This window comes from Cyprinus carpio, unplaced genomic scaffold (assembly GCF_018340385.1).
Source record: "Cyprinus carpio isolate SPL01 unplaced genomic scaffold, ASM1834038v1 S000006815, whole genome shotgun sequence".
Lineage (NCBI taxonomy): Eukaryota > Metazoa > Chordata > Actinopteri > Cypriniformes > Cyprinidae > Cyprinus > Cyprinus carpio.
In genome coordinates, this window is record NW_024879399.1 from 604,503 (window position 1) to 627,521 (window position 23,019).

The 23,019-nt window shown below is 35.1% G+C and overlaps 1 pseudogene; it reads left to right on the plus strand.

Annotated features, from left to right (window-relative positions):
• LOC122144990 overlaps positions 1 to 21,946 on the plus strand; it is a 36,561-nt pseudogene extending 14,615 nt beyond the window's left edge.
• Positions 21,947 to 23,019: the final 1,073 nt, after the last annotated feature.

Genomic DNA, 23,019 nt, shown 5'->3' on the forward strand with positions numbered 1-23,019 from the left:
CAAAACAGATCTAAACAATTGGCAGGGCTGCATGGGCAATCTCTTTAATATTCACAAAGTATTCATAATGATTTTGCTGAAGATCTCAGATCGAACAAGATTGTGAAGTTTAAGTAATATTAATGCAATTTTTCGTCCATTATGTTTTTAAACCATCATGTTTCAGAATACTTTATTGTTTTATGACTTGCAACTATCTTGTTCTCACAATGTGAGCGATAAGACAGAGATGTTTTAATAGAGTCACTGTATTAAACTTCCTGAGTAGCAAAAAGCCACATATGGCTTTTGTATGGCTTATAAAGATAAATAAAAAAGTGTGAGAAACATGAATTAATTCACACATACCTTTGCATAAACATTTTGGAATCTAAACTGTTTAAGAGTAACCAATCAAAAAGTCTGGGGTCCAGTTAAAATTAATACTTTCATACAGAAAGGATGCATTAAATTGATCAAAAGTGACAGTACAGACATTTATAATGTTACAAAATCATTTTTATTTTCAAAATAAATCCTGTTCTTTTAGACATTACATTCATCCCTAAATCCTAAAGTTTCTTGAGCAACATATTAGAATGATTTCTGAAGGATCATGTGACACTGAAGACTGGAGTAATGATGCTGAAAGTTCAACTTTTTGCATCACAGCAATAAATTACATTTTAAAATCTATTCCAAAAAAGGCAACATTTATTTTAAATTATAATATTTCACAAATGTACCCTTTTACTGTATTTTTTTGCTTAAATTTATGCAACCTTGGTGAACATAATGGACTTCTTTCAAAAACATAAAAAAATCTGTTGAACTGTTGTGTACATGTTGTGATATATTTAATTTCATAAGCTGAAATAAACATGTAGTTTGTTTTGTTTTTAATTGTTTTTTGCTACATTATTTTACTGACCATTATCCATACTTTGTAGCTCTGAATCAAGCCTGAGCTTTTGAGCAGCATGTTGAAGGGGATTTTGTGGTGAAATAACCAGCTTGTTGCATTGAACAGCTCAAGCAGGTGCGATAACTGAACTAGGTGGAGTCTCCATGCTAAGATTGGATATTTTGTGTGCTGTGAAAGAGCGCGTGTGCACGTGTTCCCTGTTGATGGGGCTCTGCAGGCGTGACGCATGGAGCCAGCGATGACTCACTGTGTGGTTTTGATTGAGGATGTTCCCCTTCTGACCACACACACCAAACTGCTCTAATGTAAAGGCTCAGGTCACTCTAAGCGGCTAATATCCTTCCCAGAATATCCTTGTCCCTGAAAGAAGACTTGGTCCATGCGGAATGTGTCATATATCCAGCGTGATCCCTCCTGGGCTGGAGGGGAGGGACAACAGTAGATGTGTCTAATAACACTGAAAGGAATCGTTCACCCAGAAATGAACATTTTGACAGAATGAACACCAAACAGAGACATTTTTTAAAATTGTGATGGTCATTTCTGCTATGCATTTACCCCAAAATGAGAAAATATGCTAAAAAATGTACTCACCTTTAGCCCATCCAAGATGTAGATGATTTTGTTTCTTCATCTGAACAGATTTGGAGAAATTTAGCATTACATCACTTGTTCACCAATGGATGCTCTGCAGTGAATAATCCACAAGGAATCCACACCACACCAGTCCATCAGTTAACATCTTGTGAAGTGAAAAGCTGCTTGTTTGTATGAAATAAATCCATTTTTAAGGAATTTTAACTTTAAACTGTCACTTCTGGACAAAATATGAATCCATAATCTATAATGCTTATCTAATAACGCTTCCTCCAGTGAGTGAGTAAAATTTCAGTAAATTTTCATTTTCGTGTGAACTGTTCCTTTAAATCATTATTTAGTGAAGCTGACCTCAAGAACTGAATCCAGTGCAATTCGTGAATGAATCATTCAGATACATTTTATGACCTGGATCAACTGATTCATTGACTATATTTTGACTCAACAGACGCAACTCTCATGTGAAAACTTTTTTCCAGTAAATTATTATACTTTATGGTTCTTTTTGAGTCTTTTTGAAGCTCCAAACCATTATTCTTAGTAATGTTATGCGGAAAATTAGTGGCTATTGTGTATTATTATTATTATTATTATTCTTGTGTGTGTGTGTGTATTATTATTAATTTCTTCCACAGAAAAAACAAAACAAAAATAATGTTTTTTTAATATTAATTTTTTGGTTGAACTATACTTTTAATAACTAAAGTATCTTTTTCTCATTGTGTAATAAAGTTCTGTTTGAATCCTTGAGGAAGTGTTTTAGTGAAAGATAGACTTGTTTTTTATTAAGAATAGAAACTGAGTGATTAGTTTCTTGATATTAAAGGAATTCAGATTATATCATTGTATTAAAACCTGTAGAAATCGCTACGAGCTTCTTCTTCATATTTCATTTCCTTATTTACAAACTTAATTACAACCTATACTAATTACTCACATACCTGCTGTAGATTTCTTGAAGCAGCATTATAAATCTCTACTTTAGATGATGTCCCAGTAGAATAAATTGTATTGTTCATACGGAAAGCTAATGGCTCCAGGTCTGCTTCTTACAAAGATTGTTGGTTCAATCTGGCAAAGGATGACAATAGCTGAAATGCTGCCATTAGTGATCGACCACTAATCGAACATTTAGGAACCAGGTCACCCTCAGTGTCTCTCTATAATGGATTCTGACATTTAAGCCTCCATTATTAGGTTAATGGGAGTTCGCTTTTACATAAGGAGCAATGTTAAAATGGCAAATGACTGTAATCTCTGTTAATAATGCCTGTAATATGTTTTTTAAAAGCACTATGAGTGTATCAAATCATGTGAATGATGTAAACTCAGTGTGAACCATTATATATGAGCAGCTATATAAGCCTAAATATAAACACATAAACAAAAGCACAAATTATAGAATTTTAAAATATATAATAATTATAGAATTTTAAAATATATAATAATTATTGTCAGTTATCACTGGTTCTTATCAATTCTGAAAACCTTTTTGCTGCTTAATATTTTGTGGATGAGTAATGAAAAACACAGCTGTATTTAAATGTATATGTTTTTAAATAGTAATATATTTATAAATATTTATATAATATACATATTTTTAATGAGTTGACCTCTTCCTTTTTTGTGCATTCACAGGACGCAATGGTCGTGATTCTGAAAAGTCTTTTCCCAGCATGCTTATTCAATATAGTGGGCTTTGGAACCAAGTTCAAAACGCTATTTGCCACCAGTCAGAGCTACAATGAGGGTTAGTCCCACCCGCAGTCAGCGTCCACACTCACTGCCCTCATTAGATCAGCAGTTACTGTCCAGAGGATCAGTGCTTGTGTTTTTCAAGTGGAAAGGGTCTGGTTTATAAAATGAACATTCCCCAGTAAATACCAGTACATAATTTATACTTTCTTGCACTGCAAAATAATTATTTTCTTTGACAGTATTTTTGTGTATTTTCCAGTACAAATATCTAAATATTCATAAAATCAAAGTGTATTACTTGTTGACAATTTATTTCCGAGTCTTAAGTCATTTTCTAGAAAAATGTAGCAAAATGAAGTATTTATTCTTAAAACAAAGAAAATAAAATCTGCCAGTGGGATAAGAAAAAATAAACTTAATAAGCAGCATGTTTATTTTTCTTAGATCTATTGGAAGATGTTTATTTCTTTTTTTTAAAAGTATGATATATATATATTGATTTAGAATGTTTAGATATTTGTACTTGAAAGAACAGGTATGGAGTTGTTTTCTAACTTTTTCTATATAGCAAATAGGTTTTCTTTCTTTAAGCATAAATCTAATGTAAATAGAGTTTTTTAGAAAGTTTGACAGTGGTTATGAAGAAAATTTTATATATATATAATATATATATAAAAATAAAGTATTGTCTTATCTCCTTGGCCTTTTGTTTCTCAAAAAGAAATATCTTGTTTTAAATATATTTAGATATGGTAGATTTGGTAAAGCACAAGACAAGATAAAAAATGCGATTAACCTTTTTTTTGCAAAATTGTTAACAAACCTCATTTATTTCACAGGAGAGCTTGGCGTTGGCTTGAGCATGTAGGGAAGATCCGTGCTGACATGGGCGGTCCTAACATACTGGCTCCTCTCAACTGGATCCTACGGCAGCCCGTACAGAGAGGTCATCTCGCCTGCTCTTCGCACCTGACCGACGGAGCCGTCAATGCTGCAGAAGGGAAGGTTATTAGGTTGCTCCCGCCAGCCATGCTAGGATTCCACCAGGTCGGTATTTTGTACATTCACATTTATTGCATTTAGCGAATGCTTTTATCAAGCAAGTTACATTTGCATTTCAGGTGTGCATTTATCAGTTCATGCATTCCTGGGAATCTCCAATTACATGATCTGTGTTTTGCTAGCACCATGCTCTACTGCATAGTGTAACAGTGCATTTAATCTGTGTTTGTGTTTATCAAACAAGATATGACTGTGTAATTAAATGTATTAGCAATCTAAACATTTGGTACATTTTTGGACATTTAGGTGGAAAGATTAGATTTTTTTGTTAATTTATGTGCTATTATAATAGAATTAGATTTATTTTTGTTTTAATTTTTAGTTTAAGTTTTAGTAATTTTATGTGGTTTTCTCTTTTTATGTTTTTTGCAATTCCTATTTAGTTTTCATTATTTATTTCAGTTTTGGTCATTTGTTCCGCTTTATTTTACGACTTCTTTTTATTTCCAGAATAAGTTTTAAGATTTGTATAATTAGTTTAAGTTTTGCATCTAATATAGATATTTTCCAACTTTTATATCAATATCTACTACTAATAGTTGTAGTTTAGATAATAATAACAGCATGATTGTGAACTCTAAATCAGATCAGATCGATCTAATGACTCAATTGAGGAAATGTTTTTTGATGGATTTACAGTTATTCCCAAAAATATACTAAGGAATAAATGTAACTGGAGATTTATATGTAAAGTTGAATATTTACAATGAGGGTGAGTGACTGATGACACAATAATCAGTTTTAGTAATGAACCAGCTCTGCAGAATGTTCTGATAGATAATAATAAATCATGCTAGATAGTAAGCAGTATCTGGCTTGATATAGTGCTCAAATCACACATTAATATATATGGATTAATATGGTGCCTTTTTTGGTGCTTACCAGCCCCTGATCACAATATGTACATCATTTTATATGGAAAGAGCAGCTTGAACAGTTTAAAAATATCCTTTTTTATTTTCACTACGTATAAAAGCCATAAGGTTTTGGAGCGATTTGTTGATTAAATGACTCACATCATTTTGGGTGAACTAATCCTTTAATATCAGAGGTTCAAGGACACAGAGCTGCAGAACTATTCAGGTAATAAGATCATAATGAGATCAGCACAGCCGCTAGAAACAGTAATTGATGTCTCTCCGTCTAATCCTTTTAAGATCCGCTCTGGCCATAACGCGGCTGGTATTCCTTCACTTTGTTTCACTCACCCTGCTGCTTCGCGGAGTTTCCAGTCAATTTATCACCTGCCGAGACGTTCACCTCAGAAGTATGCTTTTCTTCCCCATCCTCTCCAGACAGATGCTACAATAGCTTTCTTTCAAATGAATGGAAGAGCCTGTAGGCTTTAACAGCTGTTCCTGCAGTACAATATAGACGCACGATGAAAACAGGAGTGAAGCTGTGGTGTAATTTACTGCCTTAAACAGCACTTGCCTTACACAGACGATCGAGAACAATCACAAATGTGTCTGGCTGCACTCTGTTACACAACTCAGCATTCTTTGCTTGTTAGGGAAGAATCTTTCTCAGCAAGCTGATCTCATTGCCTATCCACACTTTAGTAAAATGTCAGACAGATGGTACTGTTCTCTCTTATCTCTCGCACCTGCAGTGAATACGCAGATTGTCTGCCGTACGCCCTGAAGGTCACTCAAATCGTCAATTTAAACGCTCGGTTTGCCTTCAGATGCTGTGTTTAGAGCTGGTATGTTTTACTAGCTCAAATCTAGAGATTGTAGAAATCTCAAATAACTTCAATATATCAGTTAGTGAGCTGCCTACCTAGACAGCATTTTAAGCCATGCTGTAGTAAGACAGCATATCTTCATGCCTGAAATTAGCATCAGTTGTGACATTTTACTGACACTGTGCACATCGCAGGATACAATAACATGAACAATTGAGCTTGCATAGCTAAAAGCATTAATATTTTTTTTTATTTTTTTTTTCTGGTTTAAGACTTTTATTTTTGGCCAAATTGTAAGGAAATCTCAGAATGCATTGGGACAAGTTCACTGAAATCATTCACAGTCAAGAATCAAGAAAAAGGTTTATTTTGTATTAGTTATATTTAACTGTTTTATTTGTATTTATGTATATTTATCATATATACTCACACACTTAGAAATTTGTAAATAAATGTATTTTAAAAAATTAAATGAAAATTGACTACATTTTACCCAACACTCATATGTAGTCATTTATTTTTTTGTATTTTTATATTAGATATTATATATTATATAAAATCTCTTTTTTTAAAGTCTAATGAAAAATGGATGTAGTTCCTAAAACTAATATGTATTATTTTATTTGAGTATTTTTGTAAATGTATTATATATTAACTTATATATATAGCTCATTATGAATAGAAATATGGGGGGTTCTTAGGGTTCTTAGGAAAAAAAGTGTAATGATAAAGGGACTGGTACGTACAGGTAGTAATTTTGTTTCATTGATGTATATTAAAGGGATGAAAATTCTGTTATAATGAAAAAAAATTCTATTATTAATTATTCACCCTTATATATATATCTTAACTTGTAAGACCTTCGTTCATCTTCGAACACAAATGAATGGTGGCAGACTGAACAAAGAGGAGAAAAATTGTTGAATAAAGTCATTATTTTTGTTTTCTTTGCACACATAAAGAATTCTCGTAGCTTCATAACATCACGGTTTAACCACTGATGACACATGGACTATTTTAACGATGTCCTTTCTACCTTTCTGGGCCTTGAACGTGGTATTTCCCTTACTGTCTGTAGAGGGTCAGAAAGATATCTGATCTGATTTCATCAAAAATATCTTCATTTGTGTTCCAAAGATGAACGAAGGAGGGTGAGTAATTAAACAAATAACAATCATTTATGTATTGTTTGGTTGTTGAGTAGTATATATTTATTTACATCTAAATCATAATGTGAAAAATAAATAGAATATAGAAAATAGAAATATAGATTTCTTTTAAAACAATAATACAGTCTAATGAAAAATGGACTGTTGTAGCCTATACTTGTATGTAGTATTTTTTGTTTTTATTTATTTATGTAATTTATACTCATTAGAATATTGTGTTGTTAGCTTTGCAACATGCAAAAATGAAACTGTATTGGAAACAATTCTCTAAAACCAAGTTGGTTTGTTGGTCTATTTGCAGGTTTTAGTGGGGTTTTGGTTATGTTTCAGGTTGGTCTCTTAGCGTAAACCATGGGAATCAGTTTAGGCTGGTTAAACAGTATTCAGCATTGTTGTAAGTCTGTGTTGAGGAGTGCTATTTGTGTGCCATATGCAGTTCTTCATCAGACAGTTTCAGTACGGATGCTTCCTTGGAAGGCAGCTACCTATGTAGGCGGTAGACAGCAAGGCCGCTTGATTTAAAGTTGAGACAGAGAGTTGCACAATCTATGTTAGTTGCTGAAGAAGATTTGATGTTTATTATTCAAATAAACAATATGAATAAGTTTCTTCCTGGTTTTCTGACAGCATGCTTGCCAGTACCAGAATTAATAAAGCAATACATTTCAGAGAATTCAACTGATATTGTCTGGCAGAGCGTCACCCAGAGATGCAGTTTCTTCATAATGTGATGCTCTTCTGATGTTTTCACAGACTCACTGCACCTGTCGTGTCTCTGTGTGTGTGTTTGCATCATGGCAGGTGTTACACGTTCGGGATAGGCCAGGGTGCATGCAGAAGGCTGGTTTTAGGACTGGCCACCGTTTCCAGAGTGCACAGCTGAGTTCCTGGCAGAAGCGAGAACGACTGCAGCCCAAGGTCCTCATTTCCTCTGACATGTTTATCTTCCAGTGCAACAGCCTGCTATTTTGAGTGTCACCCCAAAGCAATTACAGCAGCCACGTAAATTGTGGAGTGTCCAAATGTATGAGCAATTTACAATTCGTTTTGTTTAGTCAAACATGAATAAGGATAATGATCAAAGCTGACAGCACATTTAATGTTTTTTCTTTCTCTCCCCGGTGTTTAAGACTAGCATCCATATATTTTCCCTGTTTTATTTCTATAGACTGTGCTCTCTTGATTGATTTCACTGGGCAGTGCTTGACCTGGCTGTTATTTGTTTTCTTTGGCAGATGATTAAGTCGCTGAAGAAGTCCATGACCTCAGTGCTGACTGACATCTCCATTGAGTGGCTGTATCCAGAGACAAAGGAGATCCTGCTCTCTCCAGTCGGGATGACCTGTCTGTTCCCTGGTGACCGGCTGATTGGATACAGCGTGGTCTCTGCGATACCTCCAGATATCACTCCAACCCCAAATCAGTAAGTCATCCATCCATCCATCCATCCATCCTTCACTACATCCTTCCATCCATCCATCCATCCTTCAATACATCCTTCCATCCATCCATCCATCCATCCATCAATCCAACCATCCATCCATCCATCCTTCAATACATCCATCTATCCATCCTTCAATACATCCATCCATCCATCCTTCAATACATCCATCCATCCATCCTTCAATCCATCCTTCCATCAATACATCCTTCCTTCCATCCATCCATCCATCCTTCAATACATCCAACCCTTCATCAATACATCCTTCCATCCATCCATCTATCCATCAATACATCCTTCCTTCCATCCATCCATCCATCCTTCAATACATCCATCCATCCATCAATACATCCTTCCATCCATCCTTCCATCCATCCATCCATCCATCCATCCACCCATCCATCAATACATCCTTCAATCCATCCATCAATACATCCTCCAATACATCCATCCATCCATCCTTCCATCAATACATCCTTCCTTCCATCCATCCATCCATCCTTCAATACATCCACCCATCCATCAATACATCCTTCAATCCATCCTTCCATCAATACATCCTTCCTTCCATCCATCCATCCATCCTTCAATAAATCCAACCCTTCATCAATACATCCATCCATCCATCAATACATCCTTCCATCCATCCATCCATCCATCCACCCATCCATCAATACATCCTTCAATCCATCCATCCATCCTTCAATACATCCATCCATCCATCCATCCTTCAGTACATCCATCCATCCATCCATCCTTCAATACATCCAACCATCCTTCCATCCATCCATCCTTCAATCCATCTATCCATCAATACATCCTTCCTTCCATCCATCCATCCTTCAATCCATCCATCCATCCATCCATCCTTCCATACATCCATCCATCCTTCAGTACATCCATCCATCCATCCATCCTTCAATACATCCATCCATCCATCCATCCATCCATCCATCCAATATCACATAAAAACAACAATGGTTTATCTGTAATTATTATACTATATTTTTATACTACTATTTATAACAATAACAACAATAATAATTATTATTACTATTATTATTATTATTTTAAATACTGTAATTTGGTACAATGTCGAATTTTGATATAAGATCACATATGTGAAAATACAGGCTTTTGTATACTAAGTATAATATTTTTTAGTGTTTCATTTTTGTTAATGCAAATATAGATTTTAGGGCAAAACAAGAAGCTCCCAAGCTCTCAGTGTCTTTTCTCTGCTGTAACAGGACAAACGGAAACGATACAGCATGATGCGTTCCAACGCAGTCGGCCAGTTCAGTATTCTATCACTCTCAAGAGGAGGATGCTGGGAAGGTTTCCTCTGACGGTCAGGGGCTGCACAGGGACAATCAAGTTGGCTCGCTGTTTGATGGTTGCCAGGAAACCATGTCTCAGAGCAGTCCTTTCACCACGGAGCAAGACATTATGGGTAAAGTACAGCTCTATACAGCGTAAATGTGTACCATAAAAAGTCCATTTTAATTTTTGTATGAACTATTCCTTGGAGTCTTCTGATGAAAGAGAGGTTTCTTTATGAAGTCAACAAACATGAAGATAAATTGAGTGAAAATGAAAGAGAAAAATTAGACAAATTATTTTATTTTATTTTCACACAGGAACTGACACAGCCACCTCTCCGAGAAGACATGCTTACAGCACCAATCAGATTGTAGATTACAACCCTGTGAAGAAGGCCTACACCCCCAGTGACCCCAGCTCAGTGGTGGGCAAAAACCCTCTTAGAAGAGCAAAAGTCCAGGAGCTCATTGGACAGACACATCCTGACCACGGAGCTCAGTGGAAAATGGACTACCAGGTTGGTAAATGCTAAACCATAAGGCTCGAAACATGTGCTACACAAATATTAGCTTCTTACTATGCATGATTTTGTTTGCTATTGCATTGCAAAATGTGTTTGAAAATGTGTCTGTAGCCATTGGAAAAGTCTACTTTGAGCTTCAGAATGCATTGTAATTTTAACATAATTAGAAGTAGATAAAATGCAGTATACTACAGGCTACAAACAAAAAGTACATTGGAGCTACATAGATTACTTAAAATATACTATCCAATTTAATCAGAGCGGATCTTTGCCATGTGGGGTTTTCTACTAATGAACACTCAGTTAGGTTGAATTAGATTTAAGTTGAACAGGTAAATTTATACAACCAAAATACCTTTACATAACTCTAAAACACTGGTGAATCATTTTTGTGAATCAGTTCATTAAAATGACTCATTCAGACAAACCATTTGGACGAACTGATTCACTGAATCAGATTTTCCAACACTACAGTATGAAAGAGAGAGAACCATTTACTAGAATGAATCAGATTTCCCAATACCACTGTTCAGAATGAATACAACTGTTCAGAATTAACAGATTCACTAGAATGAATGAGACTTTGCTTTGAAATGACTCATCCAAACAAAGCGATCGACTAGAATAAATTAGACATTTCTATGTTACATATGAGAGAGGAGACCATTTTGGCTAAGTATTAATGTCTGCATTTGTGTTCTTTGGGTAATTGTTTCTGGTCTAATAGAGATTCATAAACATTATGAACCTTTTTTTATGAATGATCATATCTTATAATACATATCCTGAGTAAGCAATAAACATCAAAACTTGGAAATGATAAGAAAACATTTGTATCTGTAATCCCCTTTGTGCCTGTGTGTTTTGACACAAAGCAGACGGCTTCTGTTTAGGAAGTTGTTGTTTTCTTTAGAAGAAATATCTGTAGGCAGCCTTCACCGCGCCATCTGCTATAACCCAAGCATCTGCTATGATATGAGAAGAGCTCCGTGGATTCGTCTGTTTGTTCCAAAGGGTTATTTGAACTCATTTCTAGCTCTTTGATGAGAATGTAATTCAATCTTCTTACCGCCACATCCACATAAAAAGAGTTTAGATTGCATAGCCAGTGGAAGATGAATTATAGTTCCCTGGACGATTAAGCAATGCAAGAATGTGCATAAGGAAATATGTTTTCAGGTGGACTATTTTGTGATGCACACCCACGCACTGAAATATAAATGCACCTTTGGAGTCCAGTGGGAGAAAAAAGGTTGGCGGACATCACAAAAGATGTGCCAGCGTTTGAGCAGGGCTGAAATAATGAGGCCCAAAATATCCCTAACCTAGAGGCAAATTAATATGTAATCAAGACCGCAACAGAGAGGTGTGCATCCTTTGAGACTGATAATGATGGCCGTACTCATGTCTTGCATGACAGTAGAAAACCCTTTACAGCAGGCCAACTGAAGAGACTTAAGGATGCTTATATGCTTACTGAATCGAGGCTTTACTAATAGACTACAGTACATTTATTTTTGTCAGGTTACCTAAAATGTGCTTGGGTTGTAAAATGTAAAATGTAACATGAGTTAAACTGGGTTTATTCAAGCCAATAATATTGATATTTATTATTTAAATAGGATTATATAAATGCAACATATTTAATGTAAATAATATAAACAATTAAATATTTAATAACCAATGTTTTTTTTTCTGTGCTAGTAGTATTATTTAAATGTCAACATATTTAAATACTATAAACAATTAAATATTTATTTAATTTAAATATTATTAAATTAGCAAGATATTGTCATGTTAATTGTTGCATTCCTTAATATTTTGGGTTGCCTTTTCAGGTTACCTAAAAATGTGCTTTATGTGGTAAAATTAATTAAACTGGGTTTATTGTTATTATTTAAATAGCATTATACAAACATTAACATATTTAAATAATATAAACAATTATTTATTTTTAAATATTATTTAATAAGCAATACTTTTTTCCATTTTCATATAGTCATTTTATAATATTGTCTGAGTATTGGCATACTTAAATAATATAAACATTTAAATATGTATTTATTTTTATATGATTTAAAAAGCAGTACTTTTTCCATGTTGGTAGTAGCATAGTATTATTGAATTTAAATAATATGAACAATTAAATACGTTTTTACACATAATGTATTTAAATAATTATTTAAATATTATTTAATAAGCAATGTTTTTTCATGTTAGTAATCACACTCCTCAACATTTTGGGTTCCCTGTAAAAAATTTTTGTCTTCTTATCTTAAAATGTGCATCATGTGCAACTTGAGTTAAAAAATATCTATTACAAATATTTATTTAATAAGATTTTTTAAGGAAATTTTTTGAGTAATTACTTATTCTTCAGCATGCTGGCTGACAAAACAATGACATGTCCTGTATTTATCTCTCCTATTTTATGACATTGTCTCTCGAATTCAATGAGTTCAGTGATATTCCCACATTGCTGACACCCTGTCAAGAGACATATTGAACATCCAGACACTTGCATTTGTCGTCCAGGGTACAATTAGTTCTGACAACTGTGACAAAACCCTTGATGGCCACGATAAAATTTCCAATGTCACGCTCCTTGAAAGGGGAGAAGATATCAATAGTCTGGGCGACACTCGGCACTGCAAGCAATTGCCCGTGGAAATTTGATCAAAAAGGGAGTGAGAAATATTACAGATTATCTACGGCAATAACAAGAGTCCTTGATTTCCCCTCAATGCATGCAATAATGACTTTAATGGTCCTTATTAGCTCTTCAGCAGGCATACATTTTTCATGAACCAAATTGCCATTAGACCCAAGTGAACAGAGAGCCATGGCTGTAGGAACTGGCATGGTTACGGCGACTCAGAGAATCACTGTGTTCATAAATTCCCTCTACATGAGGTGGAATAAATTAGATTTCCATGTTGACTTCATGCTGGAAAGTACAATGAGAGACCTGCATGATAAGTGCAGGCACAGAAACACAGCATTAGCATTAGCACCATTACTGTGACACTGTGAGTTTTCTTTAGCTCAGGAAACAAGCAATTTATAACTATCCTGATGCTATGTCCATACATTGATGGGTAAAAGATTTTGTTGGGGTACCTAAAAAGTGCTTCTGCGTTAAATCATGTCTATATTATAATATTAATAATTTGTATATATTTTTTATATTTAATATATATCGAATATTTCTTTTTTTATGTAATTATTTTTAAATACTTTTTTTTTTAGTAATGTTTTAAAATGTTTACTACTAGTAAAAAAGTTTGTTTTGTTAGTTTGTTTGCACTACAGGAATAAATAAAATTTTAAAATATATAAAAATAGTAAACAGTTCTTTTAAATTGCAGTAATATTTCAAAATTTACTGTATTTTATGCAATGAAGCTACTTCTTTCAAAAACATAAAAAAAAAATATTAATTATTCTAAATTTTTGACCGGAGGTGTATACTATAGTATTATTTGAATGTTAACATATTTAAATATTAACATTTACATTTGAATATTTTAATTAATTAATTAATTGATTGATTGGTTTTTAAATGTCATTTAAATGTTAACATTGAAATTATATTTGCATTAAGATTTTTTTTTTTTAAATAATAATTTTAAACACGCATATTAAATAATTCAAAATATAGGCATAATATTTAATATGCCTATATTTATAATTATATTATGACTGATAAATGTTTAATATTAACCTATATTCTATTTGTGTTATGTCTTGTATTGTTGTACTTTTTTCCCAATAAATTAACTTAGATTTTTATGCACAAATACACACAGCTAAAATTACATGCTATCTTATAGGGAAGATACTCTTCAGCAGACATTTGAGTGCTCTTAAAGGGTTAAATATATGCCATAATCTATAACTGTGCCTGAGTTATTGCTAGATGATGATCTGAATCTTAAAATAGGCAAGAACAATTAAATATTCAGTATTAGAAGATAAATGGCTACGTCAAATAAGCCATATTGGACTGTGTAATTTAAGTACAGTGAGCAAAAGGACTAATGAACTGTTACTAATTTCTCCAACAGCCACAGTTGGCCAGCCTGTGTGCCACGTCCTCAAGAGGACGTCCCATAACTGCTCACAAACCTCCAGTGCAACAACCAGAGTGTCTCCAGGGGGAGTCCAAGGTTGATCAGACCCAGCCCGGCCAAGTCGTGGAAGACGGTTCCAGGTCTTCAACTGACAGCCCTTCTCTAGGCAGCACCGGCGATAATGCAGGTTGGTCCTTCACTACAGTCTTCGAATTTAAGAACAAAGACGTCAATTTCTGATGCATTATAATCTTAGCACTGCTTGGGCTAAGAGTTAAGCTGGCTTTTAACACTGTAATTTAAATACCCATAATCAGCTGCACAGTGTGGGCGTAGAAGCACTTAACAATATCTGGAGAGCGCAGACTGAGAAACTACTGAATCTGCTAATCAGTTGTAGTTGTAAAATCTGTTTCTGAAAAAATGCAATAGTGAATCGGAAGTTTTCTGATTTTTGTATCCTTTAAACCTTTTTCCTCCCTATATATCGCCTCTGTGAGTGTAGTGAGGAGTAAAACTCAACAATTCCTCGGTGATAATATCAGTCCGTCTTGTTGAAGGTCGTATTTGGTATACTTCTAAAGTATAAAAGTTTTACAACTCCAAGTATTCAAACCAGGCATATGCATTGCATTTCCCAGAAATCGCTAAATTTAAATTGCTTTAAATTTCGATGGAAAGATCATAGGAACGTCATAGAAGTTCAGTGGGCTACAAAATGTTTGGTAAGATTCAATTTGATAGATATTATTTAGAATAGTTTCAAATGTGTTTTGAAGAAATATTTTGGTCTTCCTTTGCTCACAAAGGCTATAGTTATTTGATTATAAATTGAATTAAATATTTATATACAGTAAAATAGTACATATTGTGAAATATTATTACAGTTTTTTAAAATACCTGGGTTTCTATTTTTTATATATATTTTAAAATATAATTTATTCCTGTGATGCAAAAGCTGAATTTTTCAGCATCATTGCTCCAAGTCCTTCAGTGTCCACAGATCCTTCAGAAATCATTTCTAAGTATGATGATTTGCTGCTCAAGAAACATTTCTTTATTATTATCATTTTTTTGAAAACAGTTGTGCTAACTGTGATACTTTTTTCCAGGATTCTTTGATATATGGAAAGTCCAAAAGAACCGGCATTTATTTGAAATGAACAATCTTTTTGTGACATTATAATGTCTTAACTGTCATTTTTCACCAGTGTCCATACCGAACTAGATATCTAAAAAATGAATACAAGTAAAATTAATTAATTAATTAATTTGAACTGTAGTGTACTGTAAGATAATAAAAGTTCTGTTATTGATTTAATACTGGTGTTTAATAGCATGTAAAGTTATAGATGGTTTCAGATGAGCTGAAACTGTTTATTGATTTAAATACTGGTGGTTAATGGTACTCTATTCTCTCAATTCATAACTTTAAAACCGGCATCAGAACACAGCTTATAATAACCAATCACAGCATCGACAATCAAATTTCCAGACTGACAGACTTCAAATCGCCTGCTGTGAGCAATTTTTCCCCTGTCATTATTCATAATCCCACAGATCTCGGTTTTTATGGCAACCTATCAGCTAATAGTTTTTGTGCAATTTAAAAAGATATTAACCCTAATTGCCTGTCACTTACCCAGGTATTAAACAGCTACATGTTATCAAGTTTCAGACATCTCACTCTTTTTGCAGCACCATGAGAGTTGCCATTTTTTTAAGAGAATGTGCCAAGTCTAAAGCAATTTCAACACTAAAAACCCTTTTTAGTGCTTTTAACTTGTTTTTAAACATATGAACATATGCTCAAATGGGCATCCTCAACACAATCTTGATGTACTTTATTATACAGGGTTCCTCTAGTACAACTAACTACTTAGGCAATCCCACAACTAGGTTATTTTTTTTTAAATATCCATGCAGCTTTTAGAGTTTCAACCCCTCATTTAAGCTGTTTAATAAGGCTTAGCCAACTGTTTTTGTTGTTTTCAGCACAGAAATGCATCTGTTTAATACTCCGGAATATTATGCTTACCTTCTCTGTATTTTCGAACAGATTAGCTACACGCATCAGCTTTGTGAAGTCGAAACTGCCCCAGGAGTCCTCACGCACACAGAATTTAAGGACATTTGTCACGGAAAGGGAAACTGGCAAAGCGGTCCATATCAGGACTGGCTGTGCGGGAAACCCATGAGAACGGGAGGTGGCCTTTGACAATCCAGCCTTACCTGAAAGGCCAGAGCGGGAGGAGAAAGTACAACGAGGATCTGTGGAACGAAACCTTCCATCACCTGGCGGAAGCTCACATTATTTCAAGACTTTTGAACACATGGGCGGACAAAGAGTGTGAGATTGAGCATGGTAAGTCGCATTGCCAAAATATTAAAACATCCAGCTACTTGAATAATCTGACCCAAAGTCCCTCGACTATATCATTTCTTGTAGGTTCTGGGAGAAGGTACCAGCTCTCATGCCATCCACACATCAAGCGCTGCAACATCTTGAGCAAATACCAGGCATTTGTACCTATCGATCTGGACAGCCAATGAATATTTACCCACGCTTCGGTTGAGTACAAAAAAACCGCCATCCGTGGTAGGTCATGTCTTTTACGAATTCATCTGAGCTCACAAGGCCTGGCAGTTGCAATGATTACGTCAAAGACGCTGTTCCTCAGAAGGAAGAAAACAGGGAGGAGCAGCAGGGAAACAGACGAAGCAGTCGCTCCCTGGGCTTAAGCACACAATTAGATCTTGATAATGACTTCCGTCCTTTTAATATTTTGTTTATCTCTCCAGGGGAGGATCATAAACGAAGTTCGTACTGCATGTTCTCGTTCCGGCAAGCAGGAAGAACCCGAGGTTATTCTGTAGGTCCTGGGGCGCTCGCAATCAGATTTGCGTCTGAGGGCAAGAAGATGCAGTCATTATGCCTACAGTAAGATTGATAACAAAATAGTGACAGTTGGGCTTGTTTACAAGTGTGGAGTTATGGGATGGAATATTGATGGATCATAAATAATCCGATTTTTATATTGCATGAAAGATTTTGTTCCCAATGCTTTGGTCTGTGGATGCATTGGGGCAGCAATGACTATTGGTACCCAAGCCAGTTTCACTGACATGCCACTGGTTAAATGTCACAAAAATGCTCAAAAACATCATAACGTTGGGATAACTTGGCCTACAGACAATATATATAATATGAAATTTTGAACAGATTTACAGAGTTTGTGTACAGTCCCTCACTGAAAACTGTCCAAATTCTAGGAGTTCCAGGAGCCACTCATGAAACTGAAGGCAAAAGTTCCCACAAATTTTGACAACAAAAAATAATGTATTGGGGTCAGAGTATTTAATAGAGAATATCATATCAATTTGGGGACAAGACACCTTGGTAAAAATAATACATTATACTGTTCATAAGTGACTCGGGTTTATTGTTTGTTAAATGAGAGAAATTAATACTTTTTTTGTTACAGTGAGGATCCATTAAATTGGTCAAAAGTGACAGTAAGATATTTTATAATGTTACAAAAGATTTCTATTATCAAATAATGCTGTTCTTTTGAATCTTCCTGTTCATCAAGTAAATATAAAATGTACCACATGTGGCCACAAAAAAATATGAATTTTGAAGGGGTAGCACAACTGTTTTCAACCCTGGTAATCAGAAAATGTTTCATTGAGCAGAGTAAATCATCATATATAGACTGATTTTCTGAAGATCATTTAGACACTGAAGACTGGAGTAATGATGCCTGAAAATTCCGCTTTGCATGACAGGAATGAATTTTACATTTAAAATATATTAAATATATAGAATACTACTTTTTACTAAATCCCCTCCAGCAGTGGTTCTATGACCAAACCAAACATAAAGGTACATGAGTGCATGTTATTGTAAACTCTTCTGGATTTGACATGAACTAATCTTCAGCTCAGACCCATTTAAAAATGCACTTTTGATGTGATTCCTAAATGCTAGTTCTTAAAAGTCAGCTTTCATACCAAACTGATGTAAAAGGGACTTCTGTCTGCACCCTAAAACTCTTCTTTGCTCTGCAGACGTAGACAATGCATCTGCAGTTCCCCTGCAAATCCCCCTCATCCCTCCAGCTGGGAACGATGTAGCTCTTCTGAAGGTACTTTTTCCCCCTCCATCTGACTGTTCACTTCACTTCATTTTATTACAAGTCTTGCACGTATTCAAGCATGTCAAACACAGCAGCATTTCATCACTGCACAGTTCATAGCTACTGAATTCATTCATTAGATTTGACCTAGAGGAGCACGGATGAGTTTATTGAGTGCTCTTTGCCTTGGAGTGCAGTGTATTTACATTTACATTTATGCATTTAGCAGACACTTTTATCCAAAGCGACTTACAGTGCATTCAGGCTACACATTTTTTTTTACCAGTATGTGTGTTCCCTTTTGCGCTGCTAACCGCAGTGCTCTAACCACTGAATCCACCTGCTCCTCTCTTTCAGGGCAGCCTCTCAAAAGGAGTCCGTCTGGTGACCTCTGACCCCTCGCAGAGATCAGTCGAAGAGCCTTTTCCTCCCCGCCGCCAGGTGGGTGTAGATAGAAGGACGATAAGGGGGAAAGAGAACAACAAACGTTCTACAAATCAAGTTACACAGTTAAAAACACTGTAATTCACAGAACACAAATGAATAATTCAACAGTTTGCATCGCTCCTGCGCCATTGTTTTAAATCACGAGTCGAATTTGCATTTTGATTGCTTTGGTAGTCTGTTGGGTGCATGTAATGAGTTCAACTCTCAGTGAAGACAGACATTCATTAGTCATTAAAAAAAAATTAAAATACGACAGTTTTGTGCAGGTATTAAGTTTTCAGATTTTACAAGGGATCTGCAAATTATTTTGCTGTTATATTTTGATGTGAAGTAGCCTACATAATGCCTTATTTTCAATTAAACGAGATCAGTGTGACAATTATCTTTTGGCAAGTGTTTGTTCTATTGCGCAGAGGTTTTGCTATTAGCATTTTATTTTAAAAAATTGCCTAAACATCTTGAGTTTAAGTGGATATATGAATAAAGGATAGTCTGGATGTAGTCCACAACCACTCAGTTTCAGTTTTAATTAGTTTTGGCTTTAAGAAACATTGGAAGAGGGTGACGCTTTTGGGGGGGCGGGTTTTGGTGGTGATGTCACTACATACTGTAGGCTTTAACTTCTTGAATATTAATTAGGATGTGCAACAAATAGTTTTTTAACGTGATCTAAATAAATGGTTAATGCAATTGTATTATTCTTTTGATAAATAATTGCTGTCAACAAATCCAGCCTGGATCATATACTAATCCCTGTCAAATTCCCATATCTTAAGTACATATATCCAAAATTTAAAACAAAAGATAAACACTTCCCCTTTGTGTCTGGAATCTCTTTCACAGTTTTACCTCTCGCTTTCACTTGAAATGTCAGCTGAACTAATGACCAAAACGTGAGGAGCAGCGCTATCAGGGATGTGTGCACACTGCACAAAATAACGAATGTGAAGGGGTAGATTTCACCAAGAAAAAGCACTTTAGACGTGTCTGTGCATTTAATGATGACAGTGAGGCACCGGTGTAAAAGGTGTTGTTTCTTTTTGCCTCTAGCAAGCTGAGCCTGAGCAGGACGCGTCTCCTGACGAAAGCTGCCAGGGGCTTCATGAGCCGGTCGCAGAGCAAAATCAGCAACTCCGTGGGAGAGAGCGAAAATGACAACAAGGACTACATCCCTCTGGTTTCTGTCGCCATATTCTACTTTCAGGATGTTGATGCTCTTACAGTTGAAGTCAACATGAAATTGAAATTGCCCCTATTGATTTTTTAAAATGCATTTTATATATATATATATATATATGTGTGTGTGTGTGTGTGTGTGTGTGTGTGTGTGTGTGTGTGTGTGTGTGTAAAATTCATATAAAATTTACATTTGTTATTTTATTTATAGACATGGATTATCACATACATGGATGATTTGTAATATATAATAAATTTAGAAATTAACATTAAATGTGTAGTTATATATAATATATAATATATATATATTATATATTATATATATATTAAAATATGTAGTTAGATATATATATATATATATATATATATATATATATATATATATACACACACACACACATTTACACACATATTTACACTATATATATATAGTGTAAATATATGTATTACATACAAACATTTTTACATATATACAAATATTTTTTACTCATTGTGGAAGTAAAATGTGTTGCAAACAACAATTCATGTTGACTTCAAAAGGTCAGCATACAATGTCTGACAAACCTCAACTAGCACTAATGACGTCATTGAGTGTATTGCATCCACTCACCTCATAACCTATAAATATCTGGTCAATACTCACCTTGCACACAGAAGCAGTCTTCTTTATGTATAGTGAGTAATAGATCTGTTGACATTTAACAAGAACTGATCAATATCTCATGATCGCTGTGTCTGGTTAAATGAGATGTGCTATTTGAGTAGAATATATGGGTCATGGCAATTACTCAAAGTAAATGGTGATGAGGCGTAACAAAATCAGCAGAGCGTATTTTTAAAGGCTAATGTAATTGACAATGCTTAAAGACCTTAAATGGTTTACTGACATTCTGTCTCTGAGCTTGTTTATATGTTTAAGCACTGATTAAATAGACATTATGGTTTATACTTCCTGTTGCAGGTGTCATTGCAGCTGTCCTGTGGGGCATTCATGTTGGACAGTGCCTTGTGTGATGCCATCAACGTGCCCATGGACAAGCTGAAGTGGACGTCGCCCTTCACCAGCCACAGAATCAGCCTTACCCATGTGTCCCACTCCGGTTCCCGGCGCTCTGAGAGTCTGGAGGTCCAGCATGGCTCCTCGCCTCCTCCAAAAGATTTGGACTTGAACTCCGAATGCGAGGAATTGGTGTCCCGCACGTCTTCATCATCATACCACCAGGTCCGAAGCCCTCGGATGGAGGGCGAGCCCTCGCTGTTGAGTGGCTTCTCGTCGATGTCGACCGAAGCCCCACTGTCGCCTATCAGCTCTTTGCACGACAGTGGACGGGGGTCTGAGTCTGAAATTGCAGAGACGCCCTGGCTGGGTTCACCTGGGATCCTACAAAGTGCCGTGCAAGACCCTGAGGGCATGGTGTGGGCGACCGCGGTTGCTCTGGCCTGGCTGGAACACAGTTCGGCCAGTTATTTCATCGAGTGGGAGCTGATCGCAGCCAAGGCCAGCATGTGGCTAGATGAACAGATCATCCCAGAGGGCCGAGACCTGGCGTCGGTCAAAGCCACGGCCAATCAACTCTTTATCATCCTCAGACACTGGGATGAGAACCTGCAGCTCAACATGCTCTGCTACAACCCCAACAGCATGTGAGTCCTGATAGGGTAGGGACTAAACTTCAAACTATGCGAAACAAAGGTCTTACTCTCCTTGAGTTGTTTTTAAATGTTAGTTTTTTCTGAATAGAAATCTTACCACTGTTTCATCCACGTGAAGGCCAGAAACATACTCTGCGCAGGCAGGTAGATGTCAATGTATTGCAGGCTTCCTATTGCACATATATAACTTGTGTTCTTGCGTTGCTGTAGCAGTAGCAAACCTGTAAAAGACTGTATCCATCTCAGATGAAAAGGAAGTTAAAAAATTACTCACAGTTATGAGGAAAGGTGTAGTAATAAGAAATACAGTATATGTAACTCAGTGTTCTTTTAGTATTGTTTATATACAGTATTATTATAGTTTTTATTAATATTTTTATATTTGTTATATTTGTTTTTATGTTTTCAATTTACATTTTTTAATTGAAATTAAAATAAAAATGTTATATTTTCAGTCAAATTTTATTAAATTTTGTGTTTTTTTTATCGTACTATTTATAGGTTTAATTTATTATTTATTTCAATTTTTGTTTATTTATTTTTTAATTTATGGAGCCGCGCACATGACATGCAAGAAAAAATAAATAAACTGTGCACACAATTTATTAATTTGTTCCCTCAATGTACCAAAACGTGCATACAATTACTATTTCGTTCCCTCGATTTGCTAAATCGTGCACACAATTTGCTAATTAGTTCGATTTATAAATCATGTGCACGATTTAGCAAATCGAGGGAACAAATTAGTAATTCGTGCACGCAATTTATAAATCAAGGGAACAAAATAGTAATCGTGCACACAATTTTTTTTTCCCGCATGCCATGTGCGTGGCTTCGTACTAATTAGTCATTTTAGGGCTTCAACTTAAACTTATAAACTACTAGTATCCAAATCAAAATACAAAAATTACCTATAGTTTACGTTTTTCATCTAATATTTATTTTATTTTAGCTTTATTTCCTTGAACAAAAATGTTTTTAAAGGTTTTTTAGTTTTAGTTAATGATAATAACCCTGTTGCAACTACAAGAAATAGTCACAATTGTGTGATAAAATTTACACAATTACACTATTAATTCAAAGTTAAGAGAAACTACGTTGCGGTTGTGAGATTTACTGATATTGTT